Source organism: Saimiri boliviensis, chromosome 2 (assembly GCF_048565385.1).
Source record: "Saimiri boliviensis isolate mSaiBol1 chromosome 2, mSaiBol1.pri, whole genome shotgun sequence".
Lineage (NCBI taxonomy): Eukaryota > Metazoa > Chordata > Mammalia > Primates > Cebidae > Saimiri > Saimiri boliviensis.
In genome coordinates this window covers 90,375,330-90,402,403 of record NC_133450.1, presented here as the reverse complement: position 1 = coordinate 90,402,403, position 27,074 = coordinate 90,375,330, and the positions used below count along the sequence as shown (strand labels likewise).

At 38.9% G+C, this 27,074-nt stretch overlaps 1 protein-coding gene across 14 annotated transcripts in view; it reads left to right on the top strand.

The window, feature by feature from the left end:
• Window positions 1-27,074, top strand: part of LOC104650532 (uncharacterized) — a 487,983-nt gene that overhangs the window by 201,748 nt on the left and 259,161 nt on the right. For 12 of the 14 annotated variants that reach the window (XM_074393864.1, XM_074393866.1, XM_074393873.1 and 9 more), the window contains exon 2: window positions 23,859-23,945. The gene's annotated coding sequence lies outside the window, so the exon portion shown is untranslated. Of the gene's footprint in view, window positions 1-9,059; window positions 9,662-23,858; window positions 23,946-27,074 lie in introns of those variants that run through there. The other 2 variants (XM_074393863.1, XM_074393865.1) reach the window with 2 other exon arrangements.

Genomic DNA, 27,074 nt, shown 5'->3' with positions numbered 1-27,074 from the left:
TACAGAATTGACCCAACAGAGGAGCTAGTACCTCCGAAGCCACTTCTGAAGTTGTGCGTTCGAGAACACGAAGTCCTACCTGTGATCTAGGAATGAAAATGCTACCACCACTGCACTATCGCACCTTTTGACACCTAGAAAGATATCGAAGAGGCACTGGAATACTGGTGCAGAAGAGCCTTGCCTCCCCACAGCCTCTCTGTGAAAAGTAGAGCACAAAAATATCCAAAAAGGGCAGAAAAGTGGGATCTGCTTCCCTTCCACCCTCCAAATGGTGTGTGAGAGGCGGTAATGATGTAATTTGTATCCAGAATCCTAGTTACAAGAGTTGTTTGCTTTCTCTGAAGTTCTCCAAAATCTTCAGCCAGAAGGAAGGTGAGGTATAGATTGAGCAGCTGAACTCCCAGAGTAATGTCAGGATCTCCAAGATGAGTTGTAGAACTCCACTTTCTCTCTTTGAAAACCAGGTTTCCATTGGTTTATCATCAGTTTCTTGCCCATTTGCTTCTCTCCACATGTAGTAAGTAGTATTGAAATCCTTCTTACACTACCTCAGCTCTCATCATTCTTGGCAAGCCTATAGAGTTCTATCACAAGCACCTATAAATCTCTACCAGAGTTTTTTTCTTTGGGCTCTAATGATGGGAAAGGTTGGAATGGTGGAGAGTCAATGACCCAGAAGGAACTTTTGGCAACTGACTTAGAGTTGGAGGTGACATCCCAGCTTCCTTATATGTTGGATGGGACCACTCCTAGACATTTTTACACATCCTTATGCATTTTGTACTTAAGAAACCCTAACTAGGCTGTGGTCATTATTCCCAACCATCCAGAAACCCTGGAGAATCTTCACTGGAGTTAGAGGCTCCCTTACAATGCCCTGCTGTGGTCTTCTTCTCTATCCAATTGACCAATCAAAAACAAGTTTATTGCTTCATTGCCTGTGCTTGAGTATAACTAAAGTTTCCATGGATCATCTGTGTTTTCCTTAAGTTTCAGTTCAGTTGATACCAAAGTTAACCTACCATTTTTTTTTTTTTTTTTTTTTTTTTTTTGCCATTGTTCATGCAAGTCCATGTCATCCTCCTATAATTGCTTTTGGTCACATATCTCTCTTACTATCTTTGTTTTTTAACGTGCTTTCAAAGACGAGTTCTTCAGAGTTCCCTATGGTTTAAAAGAAAAGGAAAGATCTAGAGAGTAGTTATTGAGAATTACTTATCATTATTACACTTCGAAGCCAGCTTATTGCTTCAGGAGTGAAGAATAAGGGCCGCTCCCCAAGGTATGCTTCTTCTGCATCCTCCTCCTGTCATCAGTACCCCAGTGCTTTGAGTTATATGGCCTAATCCCATTTGGCCAGAGAGAGGTATGTGTTCAAGAATTCCCTCAATCCTGTGAGAAGAATGTGGAAGAACATTATTATAAAGATTTGTACGTAGAGGCAAATTTCAACACCCTTTATATAACACTCACATTTATTTCTGTCCATGAACTAAAGTTATCTAGCTGAGTCAGAATATCCTCTGCTGCACTCTGCAGGTACTAATTTTCACATTATTTTGATGCTTTTTGTCTCCTATTAGAGTCCTTATCTCTCTGTACTGCAACTATATTTGGTTTGCTTGTCTTATCCCTTGAGTTGTGAGATCTTGGAAGCTGCATCACAGTCGTGTGCATACTGCCCAGTGTAGGGTCAGGGACATGGATGGTACTCAGTGAACATTTGTTGGACAGAGCCAAGCATGCCTGGCATGTGCTACTCAGGAAAGACGGGCCTTTGTGCAGCATAGGTAACTGACCTTGGGAAGCAGAATTTCCCATGTAAAGCCTTGAGCCTGCTACTGGTTACTGAGAAACCAACTCAGTGACTGGCATCTTGCCATATTTGTAGTCCTCTGGAAATTACATTTTGAGAACACAACCTCCCCTTGGTGACTGGCAATTAAATAACACATGACTGACTGAATATAAATTATACAGGTATTTTGATTTTTAAAAGTTTTGGGTACTTTCAATTTCAAAATATTTTTACTATCGATGACATGTTAGTGTTCGTTTATAAATGTGTCTCTTCTTCCTGTCTAGTTCTACTTGTGAATCAGTACATGAGTAATAGTGCTTAAATGCTGGTTATGTGGAATCTGATCTCTACCTTCTTACTAAGGCAGGGCTGTGAGTGGCAGGGTGGAAACCATGGGATTATCATTAAAAAAAAGTCTTCATTTGAAGTCAGTGAAAAAAACAGTGGCCCAAGAATTTGGGTCAAAACTCATCTACTTGGAGAAAACATGTACTTCTCTTTTAGAGTTCTTTAATAGAATGTGAGCTAATGGTGAAAGTGAAATTGAGGGTTTTATTAGCATAACCAGGGTCTTCTGCTGTCCCATTCATACCCTCTGCCCATCTGCTTCAACATCATTGCACAATGAATCTATTACATTTTGTGACATTTTACTCTTCTCTAGTGATATTTTGGGAAATTAGAGTTGGCTCTTTCATATAGTAAAGCTCAGAAACCTTCACCCTCCCTGAATGACACCTGTTTAACACACTGCTTGTAGAAAGAGCTGAAAGAGTTGTGGACTTAGCAAAATGCAGCATCATTAAGGGTTTTCCAGACATATTCAAGCATGCTAATACTCTAAGAATGATACTTTAGCAGAAATATCTAATGTTTTGCCAACAGGTTATTTACAATACTAAATTAAGTTCAAGGAGTCTTTGGCTTTACTTTTAGTTTTTCTATAAGTTATTTTCCAGTCTCTGTGGATTTTCTGAATTTTGTCTTTGTGTATTTCCCAGAACTGACTACAGGATAAGATTCCCATTAAGACTCTTCATTCTCTGGTTCAGAGGTTTGATGTAATGGTTGTCTCATTGTACATGGTCAGCCACACTATATATTTCATCCATTGCAGAACTGTAGAGTGAGTTCCAGAATAATCAATTTTTGAATTTTTAACTTCATTCATATATGTAAACATTTTAAAAGTACAATTATATCCAAACACATTTTTAAAACTTTGATTTGTGTTTAGATTACACCAGTAGACAAAAGGCTAGAAGATACATTCAAGACACCTGTAATCCCAGCACTTTAGGAGGCTGAGGTGGGTGGATCACGAGGTCAAGAGATCGAGACCATCCTGGCCAACACAGTGAAACCCCATCTCTACTAAAAATACAAAAAAATTAGTTGGGCGTGGTGGCACGTGCCTGTGGTCCCAGCTACTCGGGAGGTTGAGGAGGAAGAATCGCTTGAACCCAGGAGGCAGAGGTTATAGTGAGCCGAGATTGCACCACTACACTCCAGTCTGGTGACAGAGCAAGACTCCATCTCAAAAAAAAAGAAAGAAAGAAAGAAAGAAAATACATTCAAGAAAATGTGCTAATCTTTCGGAAGTCAATGGAGTTCAATGGCAGCAGAACTATTGATTAAAAATCCAGAGTCAAATGTTTACATTTTGTAATTCAACAAATTAGATTGATTTATTACACGAATCCTAGTTGCATAGGTAGACAGATAAGTAAGTAGAACAAATCATGTTAGTGTTCTAAACACTGTGATAGAGATAAGGTTCATGAATACATGAAACAGGGACACCCAACTCAATTGTTGGTTTTAACAATAAACCCTTTTATGGAGTGTCTATTTAATGTGCCAAGCACTGAAGTACTTTATATACATTATATTTAATTTAGCTACGCTTTATGTACTCATTTATTTCATAAACCGTAAACCGTATGGTCATTGATGTTGCTATTAAATTTGAGCACCACTTTTATTGGCCAACTCTTACTTGCCATTTCTCATGAAGTATGATCATAGCAATAGCTTTGTGACATACAAGTTGGTTAGAATTAGAACCATACTTGGTATAATTCATTTTCTCTGAACCAGACAAAAAAGTAGGACTGATTACAATAGGACTTCTGAGCTAATTACTTAGTGGCAAGCTGTAATCCCAAAACCACAAAAGAAGAAGGCAAAAGACATTCTAATAAAAATATGCTTCAGTAAGGCCTCAGGTCATATGGTATAAACATTTGCAGAATTTTTTTTTTGTTTTGCAGCCTAAGTTCCAAGCTATAATCAGAAATATGTAGCATATTTTGAACGAAGGACATATGTACCCAACAAAGTGTCAAAATGGAGCTGCCAACCAGACAAACCCTAGAAATATGTAGTCACTTACCAGACAGAACACAACTACATGTGCTCCCAATGTGGAAGGGAAGGATTCTGGATGTGTATGCATCCACGTTTATATGTGAGGTTAGTTTCACTGTCAATGTAGTATCAAAAGTGGGAGATGATAATATGCAAATTACAGCCTTTCAAAACAGGAATTCATTGTCTTAATTTTTGTTATAGTCATTAAAAGTGAACAAAAGCTCAACTTCCAATAAAATATTTGCATTTCAAAGGTGTAGTTTTGACAACCATCCGGGGATTCTAAAGATATTTTACTTTTTTCCAAATCTCCAATGGCCACCCACCTTTTCTAAGATTCTATTCCTCCCAACAGCTTGGAATTGCTTTGGGGCTGATATATTTTATTCATTACAGATATCCTTCAAAATGCACCTTTACTTCACAAGTAGAAACATATTGACAACCTAATAATTGGGTTGATAACTTGTTAGGTGGAAATGCAATTCCTGAGAAAGAAAATGCAAAATTCTTCCTTTTCTCAGACAACACCACCACACAAAACTGAGCAGATCTACCAGTGGACAAGAGCCTAGGATTGATAAAAATAGAGCTTCCTGTCTTAATTTTTCTTCTCGCCCTCTGTTTTCTCCAGGACATCCTACCACCTCCCCTCACCTCCCAGCTTTAGTTGCTGGTGCCCAAATCATATTCGTACAGTAAGTTTAAAAAAAACAAAAAACAAAAAAAACTTAGAGCAAATGATTTTCTTTTGATTCCCTACCCAATCTACACTCTTCCCTGTCCCCTATATGTCATTCCTGGTGGGTGAACATGAAGCCTGTGGATGCAGGTCCCAGGTGAGAGGCATGCATCCGTGTTCAAATTACCATTCCCACTTGAAACAACTTTGCAGGGTCTTCCTTCTGCTTAACTAAATTTCCACCCCACCACCCCACCACACACTTAAAATCCCTTTAAAATTTGTTGATCCTTAGTCACCTCCCTGGAGCTCATTCTATTGATACACAATAACTGGTTTCCAAGTATTTAAAATCGGCTCTTGCAGCCCCTCTAGTTTTTGTTTACTCACTTGCTTCCTTCCCCACAGGCTGAACTCTCCAGTTCCCTGGACTTTTCTCATGTGATATGTACTCTGGTTCTTTATGCCCGGATTTTTTGGGGGGTGATTTACTATCTTAGCAGACTATCAGATCTCTGGCTTTGCTCCCCAGCATAGGACTATGCACCTCCCCACATTGTCTCCTTGCAGCCTGCAGCCACACCTGATCTGTGTCTCTGCTTTACTTTATATTTCAGTAGGCCTCTTAGGTTGCAGCTTTTCTTCCTAAAAACTCATGCTGAGCACCTCTGAGGACCCAGGTGTGTGACTTGATGTCTCTGCTACTATCTTCTTTTTGTCCATTAGTCTAGACTGTCGAATTTAATTTTCGTTTTTATTTTTCATCTGGAAGCAATTGGTCAGTGTGCCTTTTATATCCGTATTCATTCCTGTACAATTGCTGAACAAGACTGAGTTAAACACAGAGTTCAGTAAAAAGTGTCGGCTAAGAGAGCAGTCTCAGGAGTTTGGCAGCTTTGGGTTAACCTCTCAAAGTTTCCATTTCCTCACCTTTAAAATGGTGGCACTAGCTCTGCCCTCACGAAGCGATTGTGTGGATTAATTAGATAAAGTGTATCTCACAGCATCTGGTCTACAATAAAGACTCATAAAACGTTAGCTGCTCTTACTATTCCAGTACCATTAATGAATTATAAATGCTGTTGCCCTAATAAACATCTTCTCTAGCTCCTATTGTATCGAGAGGAAATAAAGAGTAAGGTGTCCTGGGTCTCCAGGGATGCTGGAGAAATAAGTAGAGGCTGAGAGCGGGGAGACTGAAGCTCCAGCATAGCTGCTCACTGAGTGACCCAGGCAAGGCATTTACTCTCCCAGTGTCTTAGAGTCCTCATTTGTAAAATGGGGATGATAGCATTGACCCCTATAGGACCCAAAATGTGGATACCTTTCTTTACCCATCATAAGGGTCATGGCCAATACACCTATAACAAAAGGTAGGTTAACAAGAGAAAACCATAACAAATTGATTTAATCAAAGTCTTGCATAATAGAAAGCTTCAGAAATGAAGACCCAAAGACCCAGGGAAAATGGCCGATTGCTATGCTTAGGTTCAGTGAAGAATGGACAGCTGTGTAGAAATGTGATTGGAAAAAAGAATATGATCTAATGATAATAGACGGAGAGGGAAATCCAGCAAGGCCTGTCTGTTCACATCCTTCTCGGCCTCTCTCTGTGGTATTCCTTTCCTCTGGGTATAGGTCAGGATACCTGTCACATTGAGAGTCTTCAAGGGAGAAGGCCACAGAGTAACCTTTCTAGGTTTTACTGGCTCGCTTTGGGAAGAGGAACTCTAGTGTCTAAGATCTACCTGGGGGGAGAGAAAGTTTGGTTTCTATGAATTGCTTTGAGAACAGAAAAAGGGGCGGGAGACAGGAAGATGGGAGAAGGGCAGAGAGAGCTTGCTTCTGAGGCCTCTCCAATGTTCTTGGGTTCAAAGGACTCAGCATGCAAAGGCTCTATACTTTTAGGGTATGGTGTTCTGAGCCCAGACACTTCATGGGGCACTGTGAGGATTTAATGAGTTAATATATGTGGAACAGCACCTGGCACAATAGAAATAATAGTGTTTATTATGGTTGTTATTGTAAAGGCCTCCATATGTTCACATTTCAGCATTCCTACTAACTGCTTGTTTTATTCACAAATTGATTCTGGTATGTTAAGGTATTATACAAACCAGATCTTCAAGCAGCCCACATTTTGGGAAAGATCTAGGGAGAGAAGATCAACTGAAGATAACTTTTAGTATCAATATGAGTAATTTGATATCTGAGGATGTTACTGATGTCTGGGTGGTGTTATGACAATGACAACGCTATCCACTGTTTAATCTATTAAATCTGAATCTAAATGAGAATGTAGGAGAGGGTGAGACTGTATATTTTAGAAAAGATATGCTTTTCTCTATTTCCCAAGTTTTCTCTAAGGAGGACATATTCATTTTATAAATTAGTAAAAAAAAAAAAAAAAAAAGTTGTTTTAAAAATAAAAAAATATAATCTAAAATCTAACTCTTTCCATCTGCCCTAACCCTCACAACCCTCTAATGTACTGAGTCCCTGCCATGTGGCTGGCTTGTTTCTTCTCTGCTTTAACAGGAAAATGTGTATTCAAAGTTATGTACAAATTCTGTTAAAAGGATTGGAATGTGACTCTCTTTCATGCCGTTTAGAATTGTAGATTGCTTCACTGAGAGCCCTGGTTATCAGTATGTAATCCTGAGAAGAGATTTTGAAGTACTTAAAAGTTTAGTTTCTAAATCAATATCATACTTTCATCTTCGTTCACAGGCGTTGCCTATACAGGCGATCAAAAGATGTTCATGGATAAGTGTTGCAGGCAGAATAATGGCCCCCAAAGCTGTTGATACCAGAATCTCTGGAACCTGTGCATATGTTACCTAACATGGCAAAAGAGACTTTGCCAATGAGATTACGGTTAGGAACTTTGAGAAGGAAAGATTATGCTGGATTATATATGTAGGCCCAATCTAATGATGTAACTCCTTAAAACCAAAGAACATTTCTCAGCTACAGAGAATCAGACAGGTGGCAATGTGTATTCTACTGTCAATGACTTTGAAGACAGAGGAATGGAGTCATAAACCAAGGAATGAAGGCAGCTTCTAAAAGTTGGAAAAGGCAAGAAAATGGATTCTTCCCTAGAGAGGAACACAACCCTGAAGACACTGATTTTAGTCTATTGAGACCTGGGTCCAATTTCTGATCTACAAAACTGTAAGATAATAAATGTGCCTTGCTAAGCTATGAGGTTCGTAATAATTTGTTGCACCAACAATGGAAAATTAATACAATAAGTAAACACTGCTAACATCGTAGAATATGCTTATATTTCTCAATGAGCAAGCAGTGTTAACAGTTACATCTAAAGCCCAGTTGTTCATTGTTGAGTATGTTAAAAAAGGAGAGACCCAGATCTGAAGTTTATTGACTGTGTCGCAATAGGCAGACAGAAAAACACCCTTATTGGGGAGATTCTTGAACAAGATAACCAAGAGGAACTGGTACAAACATGAACAAAGAGCCCTTGGAAAGCTCAACCTTTGTCCTGAACTTCTTGCAAAGGAAAATGACTTGACAGTGGTGAAGTAGTGGTTTAATTTAAAGTCCTGAATAGAAATGTGATTCCAGTTTGCCTTTCGATTCTCACCTGCCCTTCAAATGGGAACTATAGTGATGTCATAGGTTTACATATACATATGTGTGAAAGAAAGCATTTTAAATAGTAATACTATCACAGTCATTAACTTTATTATTAGAAAGATAGAGATTTGATGTGTTTTGCAGGCTAATCACGCTAGGGTTTTTTTGTTTGTTTGTTTGTTTTCATGAAAAGAAATTTCATAATTGAATTGCACTGAAACTGTGAATTCACGGCACTAAGGCCAGAAAAGAGGAAAGAAATGGTGTGGATAAAAAAGGAGTGCGGATAGAGTGGACAGTGGAACCACAAAAAAATTATAGGAACTGGTCTTTAGCTAGAAAAAGATTATATTATAGAAACTGCTGAAAACACAAGTGTCCAGGCTTTTGCTGTTGATAACATCTCTTTGAGGTGGAGAGCATGTAGCTATTTGAAGAATTAAGCCCAATGGAAGATGGAGGTAACTATGGTTTGAGAGTATGAGTTAGAAATCTTTAGAAAGAGTTTTAGTCATAAAAATAATACACTTCCATAGCGATAAAAATTCACAGAAGGCAGAGAGTATCAAAAACCTTCCTGCTGCCTACTACCCACTGCCATTGACCCTTCCCAGTTCAGAGAGAGCTTCTTCTGTTGGTGTGTCTTTATCTTTTGGCAGCTAGCTGACCAATGTCACAAGCGGGCATTTACCTTTATTATCTACCTATTCGGGCTGAGGAATTTAGTTCACTAAGACTAATCTTACCCCATTCTCAATTTTATTTTTACTTGTCTTTTTATTTTCAGATCTTCTATTCGTAACTTTAACAATTTCAAATGATACCATCAAACGTACATATCTTGGTTTATTATACATAGTCAACACTTTAAAGGCGATCACATGAGAAAATTGTGTTCCTATGGTGCTTTCTGTCCTCAAACACTATCTCCTCTTTCCACTCTTTATCTTGCTTTGCACAGGTACTTTCTCACCTTTTAAAGATTATTTGTTTTTTAAAAAAGGAGCACTTGGAGGGGAATCTTGACTGTTATGTCTGAAAGTCAGTATTTTACTTTTATACTTAATTAAAATTTTTCTGCCTATAGAGCTCAAGATTCAAGATAATTTTCCTTGTGAACTTCGGAAGCCTATGTCCCTCTTTTTCTAAAACCTGCTGTTGGTGATAAGAAGTAGCATGTCAGTCTGATTCCCTCTTTTGTAAGTAACCTGGATTTTATTTGTCAAAATTTGGGAGATCTTCTCTTCAATCTTCATGTTTTAAGGTTTTCGTGTCCTTTTTCATTCTGTTCAGCATGATAGGACCTTTTAGCCTGATCTTTTAGAAAATCTTTTATTGTCTCTCAGATAATTCCCTCCCTCCACTTTTATCGTCCTTCTCTTCAAGAACTCCTGGTAGAACGCAGTTGACTATCCTGATGGGTTTCCTTCTTTCTTCCTTTAAAATTCTTTCTCTTGACTTCCATCTTTTTTTCATTTCAGTTTTGTTCCTTCCCCATTCCCCTGAATTATCTCTGAATCCCTTACAGTTCATTTTTCTGTTGGCTTCTCTTTTCTTTTTATCTTGAACTCTTAATTTTCTTCACATTTCTGATAATCCTTTCTTTTTTATTCGTATTTTTAAGTGCAGGATGAAGTCGGTTTGTACAGGGAGCTGGTGTTCACGTCTTTCGTCTTTGTATGGATCTTTTTCACTAATAGATCGCTTTCCTGAATGTGAAGACCACGATAAGCTCTATGTTTGGGATGCAGTATGTATTCAATGACAGTTTTCACGTTAGACTGCACGACTAAGGAAGATCAGGCAGGTTGGGGTTCCGAGCGCCTAGGCGAGCAGAATTCTACTTTGGGATACCATCCGCGTGCTAGATGCCTGAGCTCCATCCATGCTGACAGCCCAATTTCCTTAGAGCTCTGTATTCTGACTTGAAATGGCAATACCTCTGCATGAGCAGGGCTGAAGCTTAGCCAACACCAGTTAGCCTTTATTTACTCAGATCTTTAGGCAACCGCCCCTATCCTGGGCCTCCTTTCCTAGGTACTCTTTATAGCTGACTTAGAACTGGGAGCCCTTCAGAGATGCTCTCTGAAGATGGCGCTCACATCCACTTCAGCCCTTTCTTCACCCTTGCTGACTTGTGCCTATCTCTGGATTATCCGTCATTTGATTTCCAATTATCTTTTGTTTCCAAAAATTTATCTAGACCTTTCCTTACTTCATGCCACGACTTGCTTTTATGGACTGAATTGTGTCTCACCCAAATGCGTATTTTGAAGCTCTAGCCCCCAGTACCTCATAATGTGGCCATGTTTAAAGAGAAGATCTTTAAAGAGGTAATTAAGGCTAAATGGGGGCATCAGGGTGTACCCTAAGCTCATGACCAGTGTACTATAAGAAGGTGAGATAGGACATAGACATGTTCAAAGCAAAGATGGTGTGAAGACACAGGGGAGAAGATGGTCATCTATAAACCAAGGAGAGAGCTCTTAGAAGGAAACGACCTTACCGATACCTTAATCTTGAGCTTCTATACTTTAGAACTATGAGCATGTACATTTCTGTTATTTGAGCCACCCAGTCTGTGCTATACATAGTACTTTGTCATAGCAAACTAATATGCTTCTCATGCTGGGGGCTTTTAATAAATAAATTTCTTATACTTCTTTACAATGATTCAATGTGATTTGGGGAGAGGAAGTTAGTACATATGATCTGTTGTTGATCTTGAACTGGAAGCCCAGAGTAACTTTTGAGTTACTCTCTCTGCCTTAGTCCATTCAGGCTGCTACCACAGAATACCATAGACTGGGTGGTTTACAAACCACCCATCAGAAATTTCTCACAGTTCTGGAGGCCGGCAAGTCCAAAATCAAGGCACCAGTAGATTTGGTGTCAGTTCCTGGTGAGGCCCTGCGTCCTGGTTCACCGTCTTTTCACTGTCTTCCTACATGGCAGAAGGGCAAGAGAGCTCTCTGGGGCTTTTTTCATGAGGGTACTAATTCCATTCGTGAGGGCTCTGCCCTCATGACCTAACCACTTCCCAAAGGCCCCACCTCCAAATATCATCACACTGGAAATTAGATTTTGACACGTGAATTTTAGGGAACACCAACATTTGGTACATAGCAATTCCTGTGAGTGACTGAGTATAGGAAGGTAGATTATAAGGCCTGGGGTTTGTTTCATTCTCATGGATAAATACAACTATGGGTCTCCTTTCTTGAATCTCTCCTATGTACCAGGCCCTCATTTAATCATCCAAGCACTGTAGAGGGAGGGTACATGATGTGGTTTGGGTGTGTCTCCATCCAAATCTCACCTTGAATCATAATAATCCCCATGTGTCAAGGGCAAGACCAGCTGGAGGTAAATGACTCATTGGGGCCATTTCCCCCATTCTGTTCTCCTGGTAGTAGATAAGTCTTATGATATCAAATGGTTTTATAAATGGGAGTTATCCTGCACAAGCTCTTTTGCCTGACACCATGTAAGACGTGACCTTGCTCCTCATTAGCCTTCCACCATGATTGTGAGGTTACCCCAGCCATGTGGAACTGTGAGCCAATTAAACCTCTTTCCTTTATAAATTGCCCAGTTTTTGGTATGTCTCTATTAGCAGCATGAGAACAGACTAATACAGTACTCTTATTACTTCTACTTTGCATATGAGAAAACTGAGCCACAGAAAGGATGAGTAATGCTGACCAATTGGCTGGGTATTTGGAAGATTGAGGAAACTCACCCCACATGCATTTTCTTTATCAGATTTTAGTAAAACTTTAGATTTTGAAATCTTCATTTTATTTCCTTTTTAACAGTTGTTTAAAGAAGTAATTATTTAACTGATATTTGAGGCAGTCTGTCATTGACATTGTCCCTACTGCTAAATTAATTGCTAACCTACTGGCTTTAACATTTGGCTGCCAGGCCGGGCACGGTGGCTCAAGCCTGTAATCCCAGCACTTTGGGAGGCCGAGGCGGGTGGATCACAAGGTCAGGAGATCGAGACCATCCTGGTCAACATGGTGCAACCCTGTCTCTACTGAAAATACAAAAATTAGCTGGGCATGGTGGCACATGCCTGTAATCCCAGCTACTCAGGAGGCTGAGGCAGGAGAATTGCCTGAACCCAGAAGGCGGAGGTTGTGGTGAGCCGAGATCGCGCCATTGCACTCCAGCCTGGGTAACAAGAGGAAAACTCCTCCTCAAAAAAAAAAAAAAAAAAAAAAAAAAAAAAACATTTGGCTACCTCACTGGGAACATGAAATGAACAGATTTTCATAGTGCTTCTTTTGATTGACAGCACTGGTTTAATGGTGGGTATGGTGGAAGGAACTAGGAAATTCTACTTTATCTTTTTTTAACTTTAACAATGTCACATGTATGAATATAGCATAGTTGCTACTCTGCAGTGAGATGGAAAGTACACAGATAACTCTGGAAAGAGAGAGATCCAGTTTGGTTTCTTTTCAATCTGTTTTGTGGTCCTAAAACTACTACAAAAATAATGAAAGCTTTACTCTCACAGTTCCTTGACCTTCAGCTTCATTGACTTTTGTCTCCATTTGTTTCTAATTTCTCAATCCATTGGACATATTCTATCTTTAGTGATAGTTTCATCTTGGAAATTTTAAGAGCCAATTCTTCTACTGTCTTATTCCACTGAATGTTTTCTTCCCCCGTTGGACTCATGAAATCCTCTGGCCTGGTGAGATATTGTCACTCTATCTCGGTTTAGCAATGTTCCTGTGGCTTCTCTTCATTCCCATTGCAGTTTGACACCCTTGTGTCATTCCCATAATTTTCTTATATGCGCCTCAGTTCTTTTCCACACAAATTATTCTTCCATTCTATGCATCCACAACTCATGCATTCTTTATGATTTACTTTTGCATGAATTCTGTTCTTTTAACGGCTATTTAGTATCTACTCTGCACCAACCATTGGATGTAGTGGTGAACAAGATGGACAAAATGTCTACTCTCAGCTTACATTTTGGTGATGGGAGATGGACGATGCATGGGTCGACCCAGGCCAATGGCAGATGCTGGAGCAGAAAACACAGCCATATAGGTGGGGGCACTGCTCGTCTAGGGTTTCCAGTTTCACTGAGGCTCTCAGCCATACTCATCTACTGTAATTGTCTTTGATATTCATTTTCTCCTGTTACTTTTAGCAAATACTCTTTACTACTCATGCCCATTATCTTGTCCCATCATGTTTACTAACAGCAAATAATCTTCGCTCATACTTCTCTAATAAAAAGAGGTTATCAGTCATGGACTCCATTAATTTCACAGCTCCTCTCCTTCCAGAGGCAATCATTTCTATTACCACTTGTCACTCCCTCCTTCTCCCTTCCTGGTCAAGGCCAACCTCTCCACCTAGCTAATTAATCTCATTTATTCCAGTCACAGGACTTTTTATTATCATTTTTTTTCTAATATATCCATTATTTTCAATCCTCCCCATTAGCTTCTTCCTGCTAGCCTAGAAACATGCTTAATTTCTCATGTTTCTCCTTAATTAATAATGGCTATCATTTATAGAACATTGCTGCATGCCATATACCTTGCTCTCATCTAATTTCACCCTCACAACAACCCTGCAAGGCAAGTATTACTATCTCTATTTAACTGAATTGGAAATAGGCACAGAAGGAATATGTACCTTTCCCAAATTCACATGGCTTTTTAAGTGGTAGAACTGAGGTTCAGACTGAAGTTTGTTTGACTCTAAACTGGAATTCTTACTGTACCTGAATTCTCTGCATTTTGAAAGAACAGCTCTTTCTAGTTGATATCTGAGGTCTCCCCTTTTCTTTCAGAGGCAAGTTTCTTAAAAGTGTGTCTCCATTTCTAACTCTAATCAGGTTTTGCCCCATGATTCTATGGTGCTTAGGTCACCATTGGCCTCTCAGTTCCCAAATGCAGGGGACACTTTAAGTCTCGATCTTATGTGAACTCTATGTAACACATATGTTTGCTCTCCCTCGGAATTCTTGCCTTCTTTGGCTTCCACAATATTGTTCTATACTGGTTCTCTTCTTACGTGACAACCATGGCCTCTTCGTCTTCTGTCTCTTATCACTCCTTATGTGTTAACATTCTTTGAGGTTCTTTTCTCAGGGTTCTCTCTCTTCCTCTTCCTTCATTTTTCCCTTTTTTATATTCAGAATTCTTCCTGAATAATCTTCATTCCCATTTTTGACTCTTAAACTATATCTCTAGCTCTGACACCAATTAAAATAAAGACTAAAAAATATTGATTAAAATGAGCACCCTAGAGGTCTTTGTTGATTTCAGCTACTTCTCTGTTGGTGCAGTGGTGGGACAGAGCCATGAAGGGCAGGCTGAGAAGTGGGAAGGAAGTGAGAAAAAGGAAACAGCAAGGGTAAACAACTCTTGACAAACATGGCTATGAAAAAAGGCTGAAGAGTGTGATCCTTAGGCAGAAGGGCCACCTTCTTCATCAGAAAGAAGGAAGATGATGTAGATGCAGGTATATTTGCTGAGAAGGAGGGAGGTCCTGCCTATGAGGCAAGGTCACCCTGTAGGAGAGTATGTAAGCGGGGGATATTGCTGTCTTTGGAAAATGAATTCTGCCACAGGGATTAAGGTGAGACATGGTGTTGGGGAGCAAAAAGCACACCAACCCTAGGTGACTGGTATATGAGAGAATAAACCACCTCCATATGGGAGAATTAGGTGGGAGTAGGTATCCTTAGGAAGAGCCAGCTTTTAGTTGATACAGAGAAAAGGAGGAAAACCTTTAATGCAAGGGGAAGCTGAGGTGGAAGGGAGCAATCTGATAGGAGAGTGGTGACTTGGGAGCTTAAGGGAGTGATTTGGTTTGGCTCTGTATACCTACCTCAATCTCATCTTGAATTATAATCCCCATAATCCCCACGTGTTGGGAGAGACCTGGTGGGAGGTGATTGGATCATAGGGGTGGTGTCCCCCATGCTGTTCTTATGATAGTGAGTGAGTTCTCATGAGATACTCTGGTTTTATGAGTGTCTAACAGTTCCTTTTTCATATACTTTCTCTCTTGCCTGCCACCACGTAAGACATGCCTGCATCCCCTTCTGCCATGGTTATAAGTTTCCTGAGGCCTCCCCAGCCATGTGAAACTATGAGTCAATTAAACCTCTTTGCTTTATAAATTACCCAGTCTTAGGTATGTCTTTATAGCAGTGTGTGAACAAACTAATACAGTAAATTGGTACCAGGAGTGGGGCGCTGCTATAAAGATACACAAAAATGTGGAAGTGATTTTGGTACTGGATAAAAGGCAGAGGTTGGAACAGTTTGGAAGGCTTAGAAGAAGACAGGAAGATGTGGGAGAGTTTGGAACTTCCTATAGACTTGTTGAATGGCTTTGACAAAAATGCTTATGATGATGTGGACAATGAAGCCCAGGCTAAGGTGGTCTCAGATGGAGATGAGGAACTTCTTGGGAACTGGAGCAAAGGTCCCTCTTACTGTGCTTTAGCAGAGACTGGCAGCATTTGGCCCCTACCTTAGAGACATGTGGAACTTCAGAATTGAGAGAGATGATCTGAAATTGGAACTTATATTTAAAACAGAAGCAGAGTGTGAAAGTTTGGAAAATATGCAGCCTGATGTGGAGATAGAAAAAAACCCCTGATTTTCTGAAAAGAAATTCAAGCTGGCTGCAGAAATTTGTCTAAGTAATGAGGCGCCAAATGTCCATCACCAGGACAGTTGGGAAAATGTCTACAGATCTTGTCAGAGATCTTGGCAGCAGCCCCTCCCATCGGAGACCCTAAGGCCTCGGAGGAAGAAATGGTTTTACCCCAATCTCACATTGAATCGTAATCCCTGTAATCTCCATGTGTTGAGGGAGAGACCTGTGGGAGGTGATTGGATCGTGAGGGCAGTGTCCCTCATGCTGTTCTTGATATAGTGAGTTTTTATGAGATCTTATGGTTTTATAAGTGTCTGACAGTTCCTACTTCACACACACACTCTCTCTCTCTCTCTCTCTCACCTGCACCACGTAAGATATGGCTGTTTCCTTCTCCACTATGATTATAAGTTTCCTGAAGCCTCCGCAGCCACATGGAACAATGACTCAATTAAACCTCTTTTCTTTATAAATTACCTAGTCTTGGGTATGTTTTCATAGGAGTGTGAGAATAGACCAATACAGGAGGAAAAGGTTAGGATATTGAGCTGAGACAAGGAAGAAAGAGTATTAGGATGACAGTAATGCTTACAGAATAGATTAAAGGAGCAGGAGGTGGACACTTTGGGAGCTGAAAACAGGGATGAAAGGCATGTCTACATCTAGTCCTGATAGTCTCCTGTTGGAAGGTGGGTACTGGACACAAAGAGTAGGTATCCTGGCTCCAAGAGCTCAGTGTAACTTCAATCTGGCCTCAGGGGTTTCAGGGCACAAGGCTTAGAGAGTATAGGAGCCTGCAGATGTAGGTGTCTTGAACCATCAGTCTAGTCATTCTGCGTCCTGGTTAGTGAAGCCTCCCCTAATGGAGGGAAGCTTTTGAGGCCAGGACCATGCATTACTTACTTTTGTATCTAGTGTCTAGCACAGTCTTAGGTATATCCAGTCACTTAAAGATAGTTGAGTAATTTAAAGAATTAATGACAACACATATGTTCAAGCCCCAGTTTGCTAAAGCCAAAGTTTCCACTGATAGCATGCTACCTTTCAATTCTTTGTTCCTGGGGCCTATAACCAGAGAGTTAAAGGGGCATTTCCTCTTAGATTATGTATAAACTGCACAAAGTTTCAAAAAAAAAAAAAAAAAAGAAAAGAAAAAGAAAAAAACCCTGACAGTTTCTCAGGGAGTTTTTTCAAAATAAACATTCAAATGAGATATTTCAGGCCAAATTACATGACTCAATATAATTACTAGAAATCTACTCTCTTCCATGCTGCCTAAGGCATATGGCTTGTCTTCAAAATGTAAAAAGCCACAAACCTTTAGGATGAATGCTATACTGCAGAATTTGTGACAATGTGCTTGATTAACAGCTGCTACCAATTAGGCAGATATCTGTGAAAAAGATAACTCTCTTAGGGCCAACTCATGCACAAAAGACATACTTCACAATGAATGTAAGGCCATAGGAGCAGATTGGCTTGGTCTAAAAATATATTTGTGAGATTTTGTTTAGGAGAAAAAAATGTTGCCTTGGTATCTGTTGTAAGTCCCATATCATTGCCTACAGTACAAATAAAATCTTTTAGTAAATATATTTAACTCTTCATACACTTGCCGGAAGTCAATTGCTACAAGATAATATTTTCCCATGAATTCAAACTTTGGGCATATCCTGCTACAAGGAAACACAAATGTGTCAAGTCTGAGAACATAAAGCCCCCAAATAAAGGAGTGATTTATTCACATTACCAAAAAGGATATGTTTTTACAAAAGACACACGAAGATATTTTTCCTTAAATAGTGAGTTCTCATTGGATATTTAAACTCGAATCTCAACAAATTTTTAAAAATTGAAATTATGTCAACTATCTTCTCAGACCAACAGTGGAATAAAGCAGGAAATTGCTCAAGAGGAACTTTGGAAACTATACAAATACATGGAAATTAAACAATACGCTCCTGAAAAACCACTGGGTCAATGAAGAAATTAAGACAGAAATTTTAAAATTCTTGAAACAAGATGATAGAAACACAGCATATTTCAACCTATTTGATACAGCAAAATCAGTGCTAAAAGGGAAGTTTATAGCATTAAGTGCCTACATCAAAAAAGTAGAAAGATTACAAATTAAAATCTAATGATGTAATTAAGGAACTAGAAAAGCAAGAACATAGCAAACCTCAAGCTAGATGAAGACAAAAAAACAAAGATCAGAGCAGACCTAAGTGAAACAGAGAGAAAAAAACAAACCCAAGAGAAAACAAAACAAAACAAAACAAAACAAAAACAAGGAATCAACAAAACAAAAAGTTGGTTTTTTGAAAAGATAAAATAAAATTAATAAACTGCTAGCTAGACTAAGCCAGAAGAGAGATGAGCCAAATAAACAAAATCTGAAATGAAAAATGAGACATTACAACTGATACCATAGAAATACAAAAAAAATCATCAGAGACCATTAAAACAACTTACACCCACAAACCAGAAAACCTAGAGGACATGGATAAATTCCTGGAAATGCGCAACCTCCCAAAATTGAACCAGGAAGCAATGGAAAACCTGAACAGATCAATAATGAGTAGGAAGATTGAATCAGTAATTTAGAATTTTTCAACAAAGCAAAGCCCAGGATCAGATGGATTCACAGCTGAATTCTACCAAGCATATAAGGATATAGTAATATTAATCCTCCTGAAACTGTTCCAAAACACTGAAGAGGAGAAAATTCTCCCAAACTCATTCTATAAGGCCTGTGTCACCTTGATACCAAAGCCAGACAAAGACGCACCAAAAAAAAAAAAAAAAAAAAGAAAGAAAGAAAAGAAAAAGAAAACCACAGACCAATATCCCTGATGAATATGGGTCAAATAGCCTCAATAAAATACTACCAAACTAAACCTGAGGGCACATCAAAAAGATAATACACCTCAATCAAGTGGGTTTTATACCAGGGATTTCAAGGATGGTTCAACATATACAAATCAATAAACATGATACATCACATCAATAGAATTAAGGATAAAACCACATAATCATCTCAATAGACACAGAAAAAGCATGTGGTATAATTTAGCACCCCTTCATGATAAAAACTCAACAAGTGAGGATAGAAGTAACATAACTCAAATTAATAAAGGCTATATAAAGCAAACCCACAGCCAACATCACATTAATGGGGAAAAGTTGGAAGCATTTCCTTTAACTAGATCAAGACAAGAATGCCCATTTTCACCATTTCTATTTACTATAATACTGGAAGTCCTAAACAGAACAATCACGCAAGAGAAAGAAATAAAAGACATTCAAATTGGAGAAGAAATCAAATTATCCCTGTTTGCTGATAACACAATCCTATATCTGGGGAAAAAAACAAAAACAAAACCCAAAGACTCCACCAAAAAAAAAACCTTCTTATTTGATAAATGAATTTAGTGAAGTTGTAAGATACAAAAATCTTCATACAAAAATCAGTAACATTCCTATGTACCAATAACAGTCTAGCTGAGAATGAAATCAAGAAGGCAACCCTATTTGTAATAGCTACAAAAATGCCAAGGAATAAATATAACCATGGAGGAGAAATATCTCTACAAGAAAAGCTACAAATCACTGATGAAAGAAATTGTAGATGACACAAATAGACATTTTGTGCTCATAGATCAGAAGAATTAATATTGTTTAAATAACAATATTGCCAAAAGCATCTACATTTTCACTGCATTGCCTATCAAAATATCAATGTCATTTTTCACAGACCTAGAAAAAACATCCTAAAATATCTATAAAACCAGAAAAGAGCCCAAATAACCAAAGCAACCCTAAGCCAAAAGAACAAAGCTGGCATCGCATTATCTGACTTCAAATTATATTACAAGCGTATAGTAACCAAAAAAGCATGCTATTGGTAAAAAACAAAACAAAACAAAACAAAACAAAACAAAAATAGACACATAAATCAATAAAACAGCATAAAGAACCCAGAAGTAAAGCCACATATTTACAACCAACTAATCTTTGACCAAGCTGACAAGAACATGCAATGGGGAAGGACACCCTCTTCACTAAATGGTGCTGGAAAAATTGGATTGCCATATGCAAAAGAGTGAAACTGGACCCCTATCTCTCATCATATACAAAAAATAAGATGAATTAAAGACTTAAAAATAAGACCCAAAACTATAAAAATACTGCAAGAATACCTAGGGAATAGTCTTCTAAACATTGGTCTAGGCACTGTATTCATGACAGAGACCTCAAAAGCAAAGGGAACACAAACAAAAATAGACAAACAGGACTGAATTAAAAAGCTTCTGCCAGCCAAAGAAATAACCAAGAGAATGAACAGACAACCTGCAGAATGGGAGAAAATATTTGCAAACTGTTCATCTCACAGAGGACTAATATCCAAAATAGACAAGGAACTCAAACCACTTAACAAAAAACTCTCACTAATCTCATTAAAAAGTGGGCAAAGAAATGAATAGACAAGCTTGCTTGCCAGCCCACCCTGCTGGTTTTGGATTTGCCAGCCTCCATAATCATGTAAATCAATTTCTTATAGGACATCTCTTCCTATATATATAGACATCTTACTGGTTCCGTTTCTCCAGGTGGATGACTATAGAATGGTTCTGTTTCTCCAACATGATGACTAATATGATCTACCTAGTTCAATGCCTATAGTAAAGCAAATACCTAACAGGACTCTGTAGTTTTCAGTTTCTGAAGTTCTCATCCTCAGATTTATCTGGCATTGGGTGGATTTCAGCTGAGCATAACTGGCAAACTCAGAAATAAATGATAAAATGATAAATCAGGAAGCTTATAACTGGAAAGTGGAATAGTATTTTGTGAGGCCAAAATTCCTACTCCATTCAGTATATATAGTAGTTATTTTTCAACCTTTTAATTGTCAAAAGCACATAAATGTATAGCTTAACAAAATATTCTAAAGCAAACAGATGTGTAACCACCTCGAGGTCAAGAAATGGAACTTTGCCAGTGCCCCAGGAGTCCTCAGTACTGTCCCTGTGACTTTTATAATAATCCCTTCTCAGGTTCCTTACAGCTTTGTCAACCAAGAATGAATCACTGAATTATTACCATACAAAAAATAATAATAATAAGCCAACCAGGCAAGCAGTGGCTCATGTCTATAATCCCAGCACTTGGGGAGGCCAGGTCACACGATCACGAGGTCAGGAGATTGAGACCAGCCCGGGCAACATGGTGAAACCCTGTCTCTACTTAAAATACAAAAATTACCTGGGTGTGGTGTTGTGTGCCTGTAATCCCAGCTACTCGGGAGGTTAAGGCACGAGAATCACTTGAACCCAGGAGGCAGAGGTTGCAGTGAGCCGAGATTGTGCCACTGCACTCCAGCCTGGCAAAACAGCGAGACTCCATCTCAAGTAATAATACTAAGCCTTGTTTTATTTTAATAAAATCGTATCTATATATATATATAAAAAGAAATGAATAGACATTTCTCAACAGAAGATATACAAATGGCCAGGAGGTGTATAAAAAAATGGTCAACATCACTAATCATCAGAGAAATGCAAGTTAAAACCACAAGGGATATCATAGCTGAGTCAGAATAGCTATTATTAAAAAGACAGAAAATAACAGGCATTGGTGAGAATGAGGAGAATGGGGATGCTTACACGCTGTTGCTGGAATATAAATAAGTAAAACCTCTGTGGAAAACAATATGGAGATTTCTCAAATAACTAAAAATAGAACTACCACTACACCTAAAAATTCCACTACTGAGTATCTACTCAAAGAAAAAAATCAATTTATCAAAAAGATATCTGTACTTGAGTGTTTATTACAGCACTAGCAAAGATATATAATCAACTAAGTGCCATCAATGGATGAATGGATAGAGAAAATATGGTATATATTCACAATGAAATAAGTATTCAGGCACAAAAAAGAATGAAATTATGTCTTTTGCAGTGACGTGGATAGAATTGAAGGTCTTATCTTAAGTGAAACAAGCCAGACACAGACAGTCAAATATTGCATGATCTTACTCATAAGTGGATACTAAAAAATGTGTATGAATGGATGTGGAGAGTGGGATGACTAGAGACTCAGGAGGGTGAGAAGGTGGAGGAGGTTGTATGATGAAAAATTACCTAATGGGTATAATGTACATTCCTCAGGTGATGGATACCCTAAAGCACTGACTTGACCACTAGGCAAAAATCGCACTTGTACCTCATGAATTTATACAAATAAAAAATTATGCCAGCTCACACCTGTAATCTCAGCACTTTGGGAGGCTGAGGTAGGCAGATCGCTTGAGTCCAGGAGTTCAAGACCAGTCTGGGCAACAAAGTGAGACCCCCTCCGTCTCTACAAAAAATGCAAAAATTAACTGAGTGTAGTGGCCTGTACCTGTAGTCCCAGCTACTCGGGAGGCTGAGGTAGGAGAATGGCTTCAGCCTGGGAAGCAGAGATTGTAGTGAGCCGAGATTGTACCACTGCACTGCAGCCTGGGCAACAGATTATTTTCAGACCCCGCCTCAAAATACTACTACTAATAACTTGATTTATAGAATTTAAATAATTATAACCATAAGATTTTTCGGGGGACACATTAGTATGAAGTGAAATACGCATGCATGTTTCAGTGAGAGCCTTATTATTTTGTTGACAAGCTCACATTAGTTGAATTTGTTGGATTCACTTAGGTTTTTTTCATACGTCTTTTAGGACCCAAAATAGTTTGGGTTTGTTTAAAATCTTCCAGCTTTAAGATTGATAACTCTCAGAAATCCCTCTATTCACTGCAGTAGCATTTGATCTTCTAAATGTAGTTCCATGCTGGAGGATGCGATTTAGCCCAGATAAATCCAGTTTGCCAACTGTAACAACTATATTTGCTCATCTTATTCAATAACTGCTCAGTTATTTTTGACAACACACTTAGCTTTTCTGAATTCAATTTTTTTCTTCTTTTAAAGAAGGGATAATAACTATTTGCCAGTTACTTGCCTCATAGGGGTGTCAAGCACTTGTGAGATCGCTTCTCATGGGCCGTTACAGATGGTCATCAGGAGCTTTGTTCTTCAGGTTTTTGGAGTGAGAAACTGAGGCTCAGGCAATTTGGGGGAAGTGTTTCATGACTTTGGAAGGTGTTGACAAAGAAGATAGTCTTTAAGTTGCCTAAGAAAAGGAGGCATGGTCATAACATTGTCAAACAATGTCATCATCATAACCTTTTTAAAACTCCTGTAAAGTACTGTAACAATACTGGTGTTTCATTTGTGATACTGAGCAGCAGCACTTCTTGCTCAAGGATATTATATGACCTTTTGGACTGAAAGGGTAAGGTGACATGTGGTTTTTGATAAATGTTGTGATTTCTGAGTCTGCCTCAATATTCTCCAATGTTTTAGTTCCCTCCCATTGCAGAATTCAAATGCACCTTTAAGGATTGGCTGAATCTGATTTACTATAAGTCTACAATGTGTCCTTGTATGTAGCTGAATTGCCCTCTGTGAGATGGAAGACCAGTAGCTTAACCACAGTTCCTTTTAATATTTTAATACTTTCCTTAACAAGGCCTCGTAGCCAAGAACCTACATTTTACTTTTAGTTTAAAAGTCTCAGAAAACTTCAGAAAAGTCGGGAATCAAAATATAGAAGATAAAACCCATCAAACAGCAACAAATCATAATGCTATTCTAAGACCTGCTTCCAACAAGAGGCTCTTTGTTCTTTGCCTAGGTCTCAACGTTTAGTGCTTTCTGAACTCTCCTGGAGGATTGTCTGCCGCACTCCAGCAGAAGGACAGATTTGAAAAAACAACGTAAGGTAGACACTGTGTTCCTTACTTTGGGGAGAAGGAGTGAGAGGGTCAAGAGAATGACCTTGTCAGCGCAGGATTGGTCCCACGTGGCTTATTTGCTTCCTGGTGTTTCCTACTGTCAGAGTCCAGGCAGCTGCTGGTGACTGGGATGAAGAGGTAGGCAAGCGAATGGGTTAAGTCGTCCTTCAGCCAAGTAAATACGTACACAGGCCCCCAAAGAATGTTCCCTCAGTTCTTTGCCAGAGGTTCTAGTGACATAACCCAACCAGCGCAGACAGCCCCTCTCTCACTGACTTCTCTGTATGTGTTGTCCATAGGTTTTGCCTATGAGACTTTGCTCACAGACTCTCCAGATGTCTCAGGGGCTCCACTTGGCATCGGTCAGCATCCCCCTTTATCCTTTCTTGCATTTCTTGTTTGCCTCCTCAGCTTAGGCCCTTGGCCTTGTGGTCAGTTCTCTTCTTTTGAAGTTTCTCGATTCTCATCTGTGCAGCCTCTGGCAGGGGTGATCATTCTCTCCTAAGGCATGGCAATGCTACAGGAAAGCTCAAGGACTAAGATTGTGATGGAACAGGGAAGAGGAGACTCTAAGAGAAGAACAGACAGCTTGCAAATAAAGGCTAGCTCTTTTTTAGCTTATGTTCTGTACCTTATTATGCCAAAAGAGGGTCTGGCTTTGCTTAGATGCAAGTTTTACAATAACACTTCCCATACGATTACTTCATGATCGTGTTGCCCAGAACTTAGGAAAAGAAGGAGAAGGGAGAAAACTTTAATCAACCCCTGTAACAATATTTACTTATTTATTTATTTATTTTGAGATGGGATTTCACTCTGTCACCCAGGCTGGAGTGCAGTGGTGCAATCTTGGTTCATTGCAAACTCAACCTCCCGAGTTCAAGTGATCCTCCCACCACAGCCTCTTGAGTAGCTGGGGCCACAGGTCTGCACCACCACATTCAACCTTCCGAGTACTGGGATTCAGGCATGAGCCACCACACCAGGCCTAACCTCATAATGATAACTTATTTTGCACAGCACTTTGCAAATTACTAAGATCCTCTTCCTCCCTAAAGACAATAGATTTGAAATTGTTTTCATGTGTTTCACCTCGTAGCACACTCTGAAAAAACTCATGGCATAGGCAGGAGAGCTTATGAATCTTCTCTGTACAAGCTCAGATGGTTGTTTCCCCAAAGTTGCATAGTTGGAAAACGGCAAAGCTGGGGTTGGAACTCACACCTTTTAACTCTGTCCAGTGTTCTTCCCAATTTTTGTGAGTAATCATAACCTAGATATTTATTAGACATAGCTTCCCTTGTTTGGGGACGCTAGCATGGAAGTCTTAGGGACCAGAAATCAGATGCGCTATTTTTCTCCCTTCAACTCTCCCTGCTTCTTCAAAAAAAATTTTTTTTGCCAGATATCAAGTGGATATGCTTGTTAGTTTCCATCATTTCATTTCCTTCTTTCCACTTTGTGTTCAGGCCTTCACTTTCTCTTGCCAGGCCTATTCTCATGCATCCAAACTGTTGCTCAATTGTGCCTTAAGCATGATTTTTCCCCAAAGTAACTTCGGTGATAAAAAGTCCCTGGCTTTAAATTCCTCAAGGCCTCCCTTTAGCCTAGACCAGTGTCCCAAGGCCCCTGAAGTGACATTTTGTGAGAATAATGAGGTCATGCTCCAGTCTTCTAAGAGTTTCCTTGAATTTTATGTTTCTAATATCAATTTTAAAAATCTATAAAAATAATATGTGTAGTCTGGATCATTTAACTGAGTGTCTTATCACTGTCATAAAATTTCACTTGTCTGTTACGGATCTTTATGATCCTGTTGGTGCCAAATTGTACATCTTTAAATGTCGTAAGTTAATGAAAAATGTACACAAGTGGATGTAATTTGTAATGATGAGTTTGACCCACGTGAAGGTCACATGCTGTGACAGCAAACTTTTTGAAGACAGGTTTTCAAACAACCTATTAGTAGCTCTAATAGCGACAACTCTGAGGAGAAGATGGTTACTAAATGTCACTTCATAGCCTGGGCTTGCCTAATTAGATTACAGATGTGAGCAACAACAACAAAACCAGAGCCTTTGTAATCCAGTCACGTGCTTTTTGCAACTGCTTGTGCAATTTGTAATTTTATAATACAGTCACGTGCTACATAATGATGTTCCAGCCAACAATGGACTGCACATGTGACAATGGTTTCATAAAAGTACAACAGAGCTGAAAAATTCCTATCACCTAGAGACATTGTATACCTTCCTGTGGGATAAGCTGTTCAGGTAGGAGACAGTGATATTGATGATCCAGACCCTATGCAGGCCTAGGCTAATGTGTGTGCTTGTGTCTTGGTTTTTCACAAAAAATTAAAGAGTAAAAATAAAATAAAAAACAAAAATGCTTATAGAGAAATGATCTACAGAAAGAAAATATTTTCATACAGCCGTACAGTGTATTTGTGTTTTGAGCTGTGTTATTACAAGTCGAAAAGTTAAAAAAATTAAAAGTTCATAAAGTAAAAATCTTATAGTAAGCAAAGGTTAATTTATTACTGAAGAAGGAAAAAAGTCTTTAAATAAATTTAGTGTAACCTAAATGTGCAGTGTTTATAAAGACTATGGTAGTGCAGTAATGTCCTAGGCCTTCATACTCACTGACTCACCCAGTGCAACTTCCAGTCCTGTAAGCTTCATTCATGCTGAGTGCCCTGTACAGGTGTACCATTTTTTGTCTTTTATACTGTATTTTACTGTACCTTTTCTATGTTTAGATATGTTTAAACACAAAAATACTTACCACTGTGAGTATTTAGTATAATTGCCTGCAGTATTCAGTACATTAACATGCTGTACAGATTTGTAGCTGCCTAGTGTGCAGGAAGCTACATCATCTAGGGTTGTGTAAGTACTCTCTGTGATGTTTGCACAATGACCTAAACACATAACAAAACATTTCTGAGAACACATTCCTGTCCCAAAGGAATGCATGGCTTTATTTTTCTCTTGGCGAGTGGCATTTTCATTTTACCAACACATTTAAAGCAGTGAATACTAATTTGAACTTTATTGGTTTTATACATTTTTTATAAAATTCTTAGACTCCTATAACATTGTCTACATCCGTAT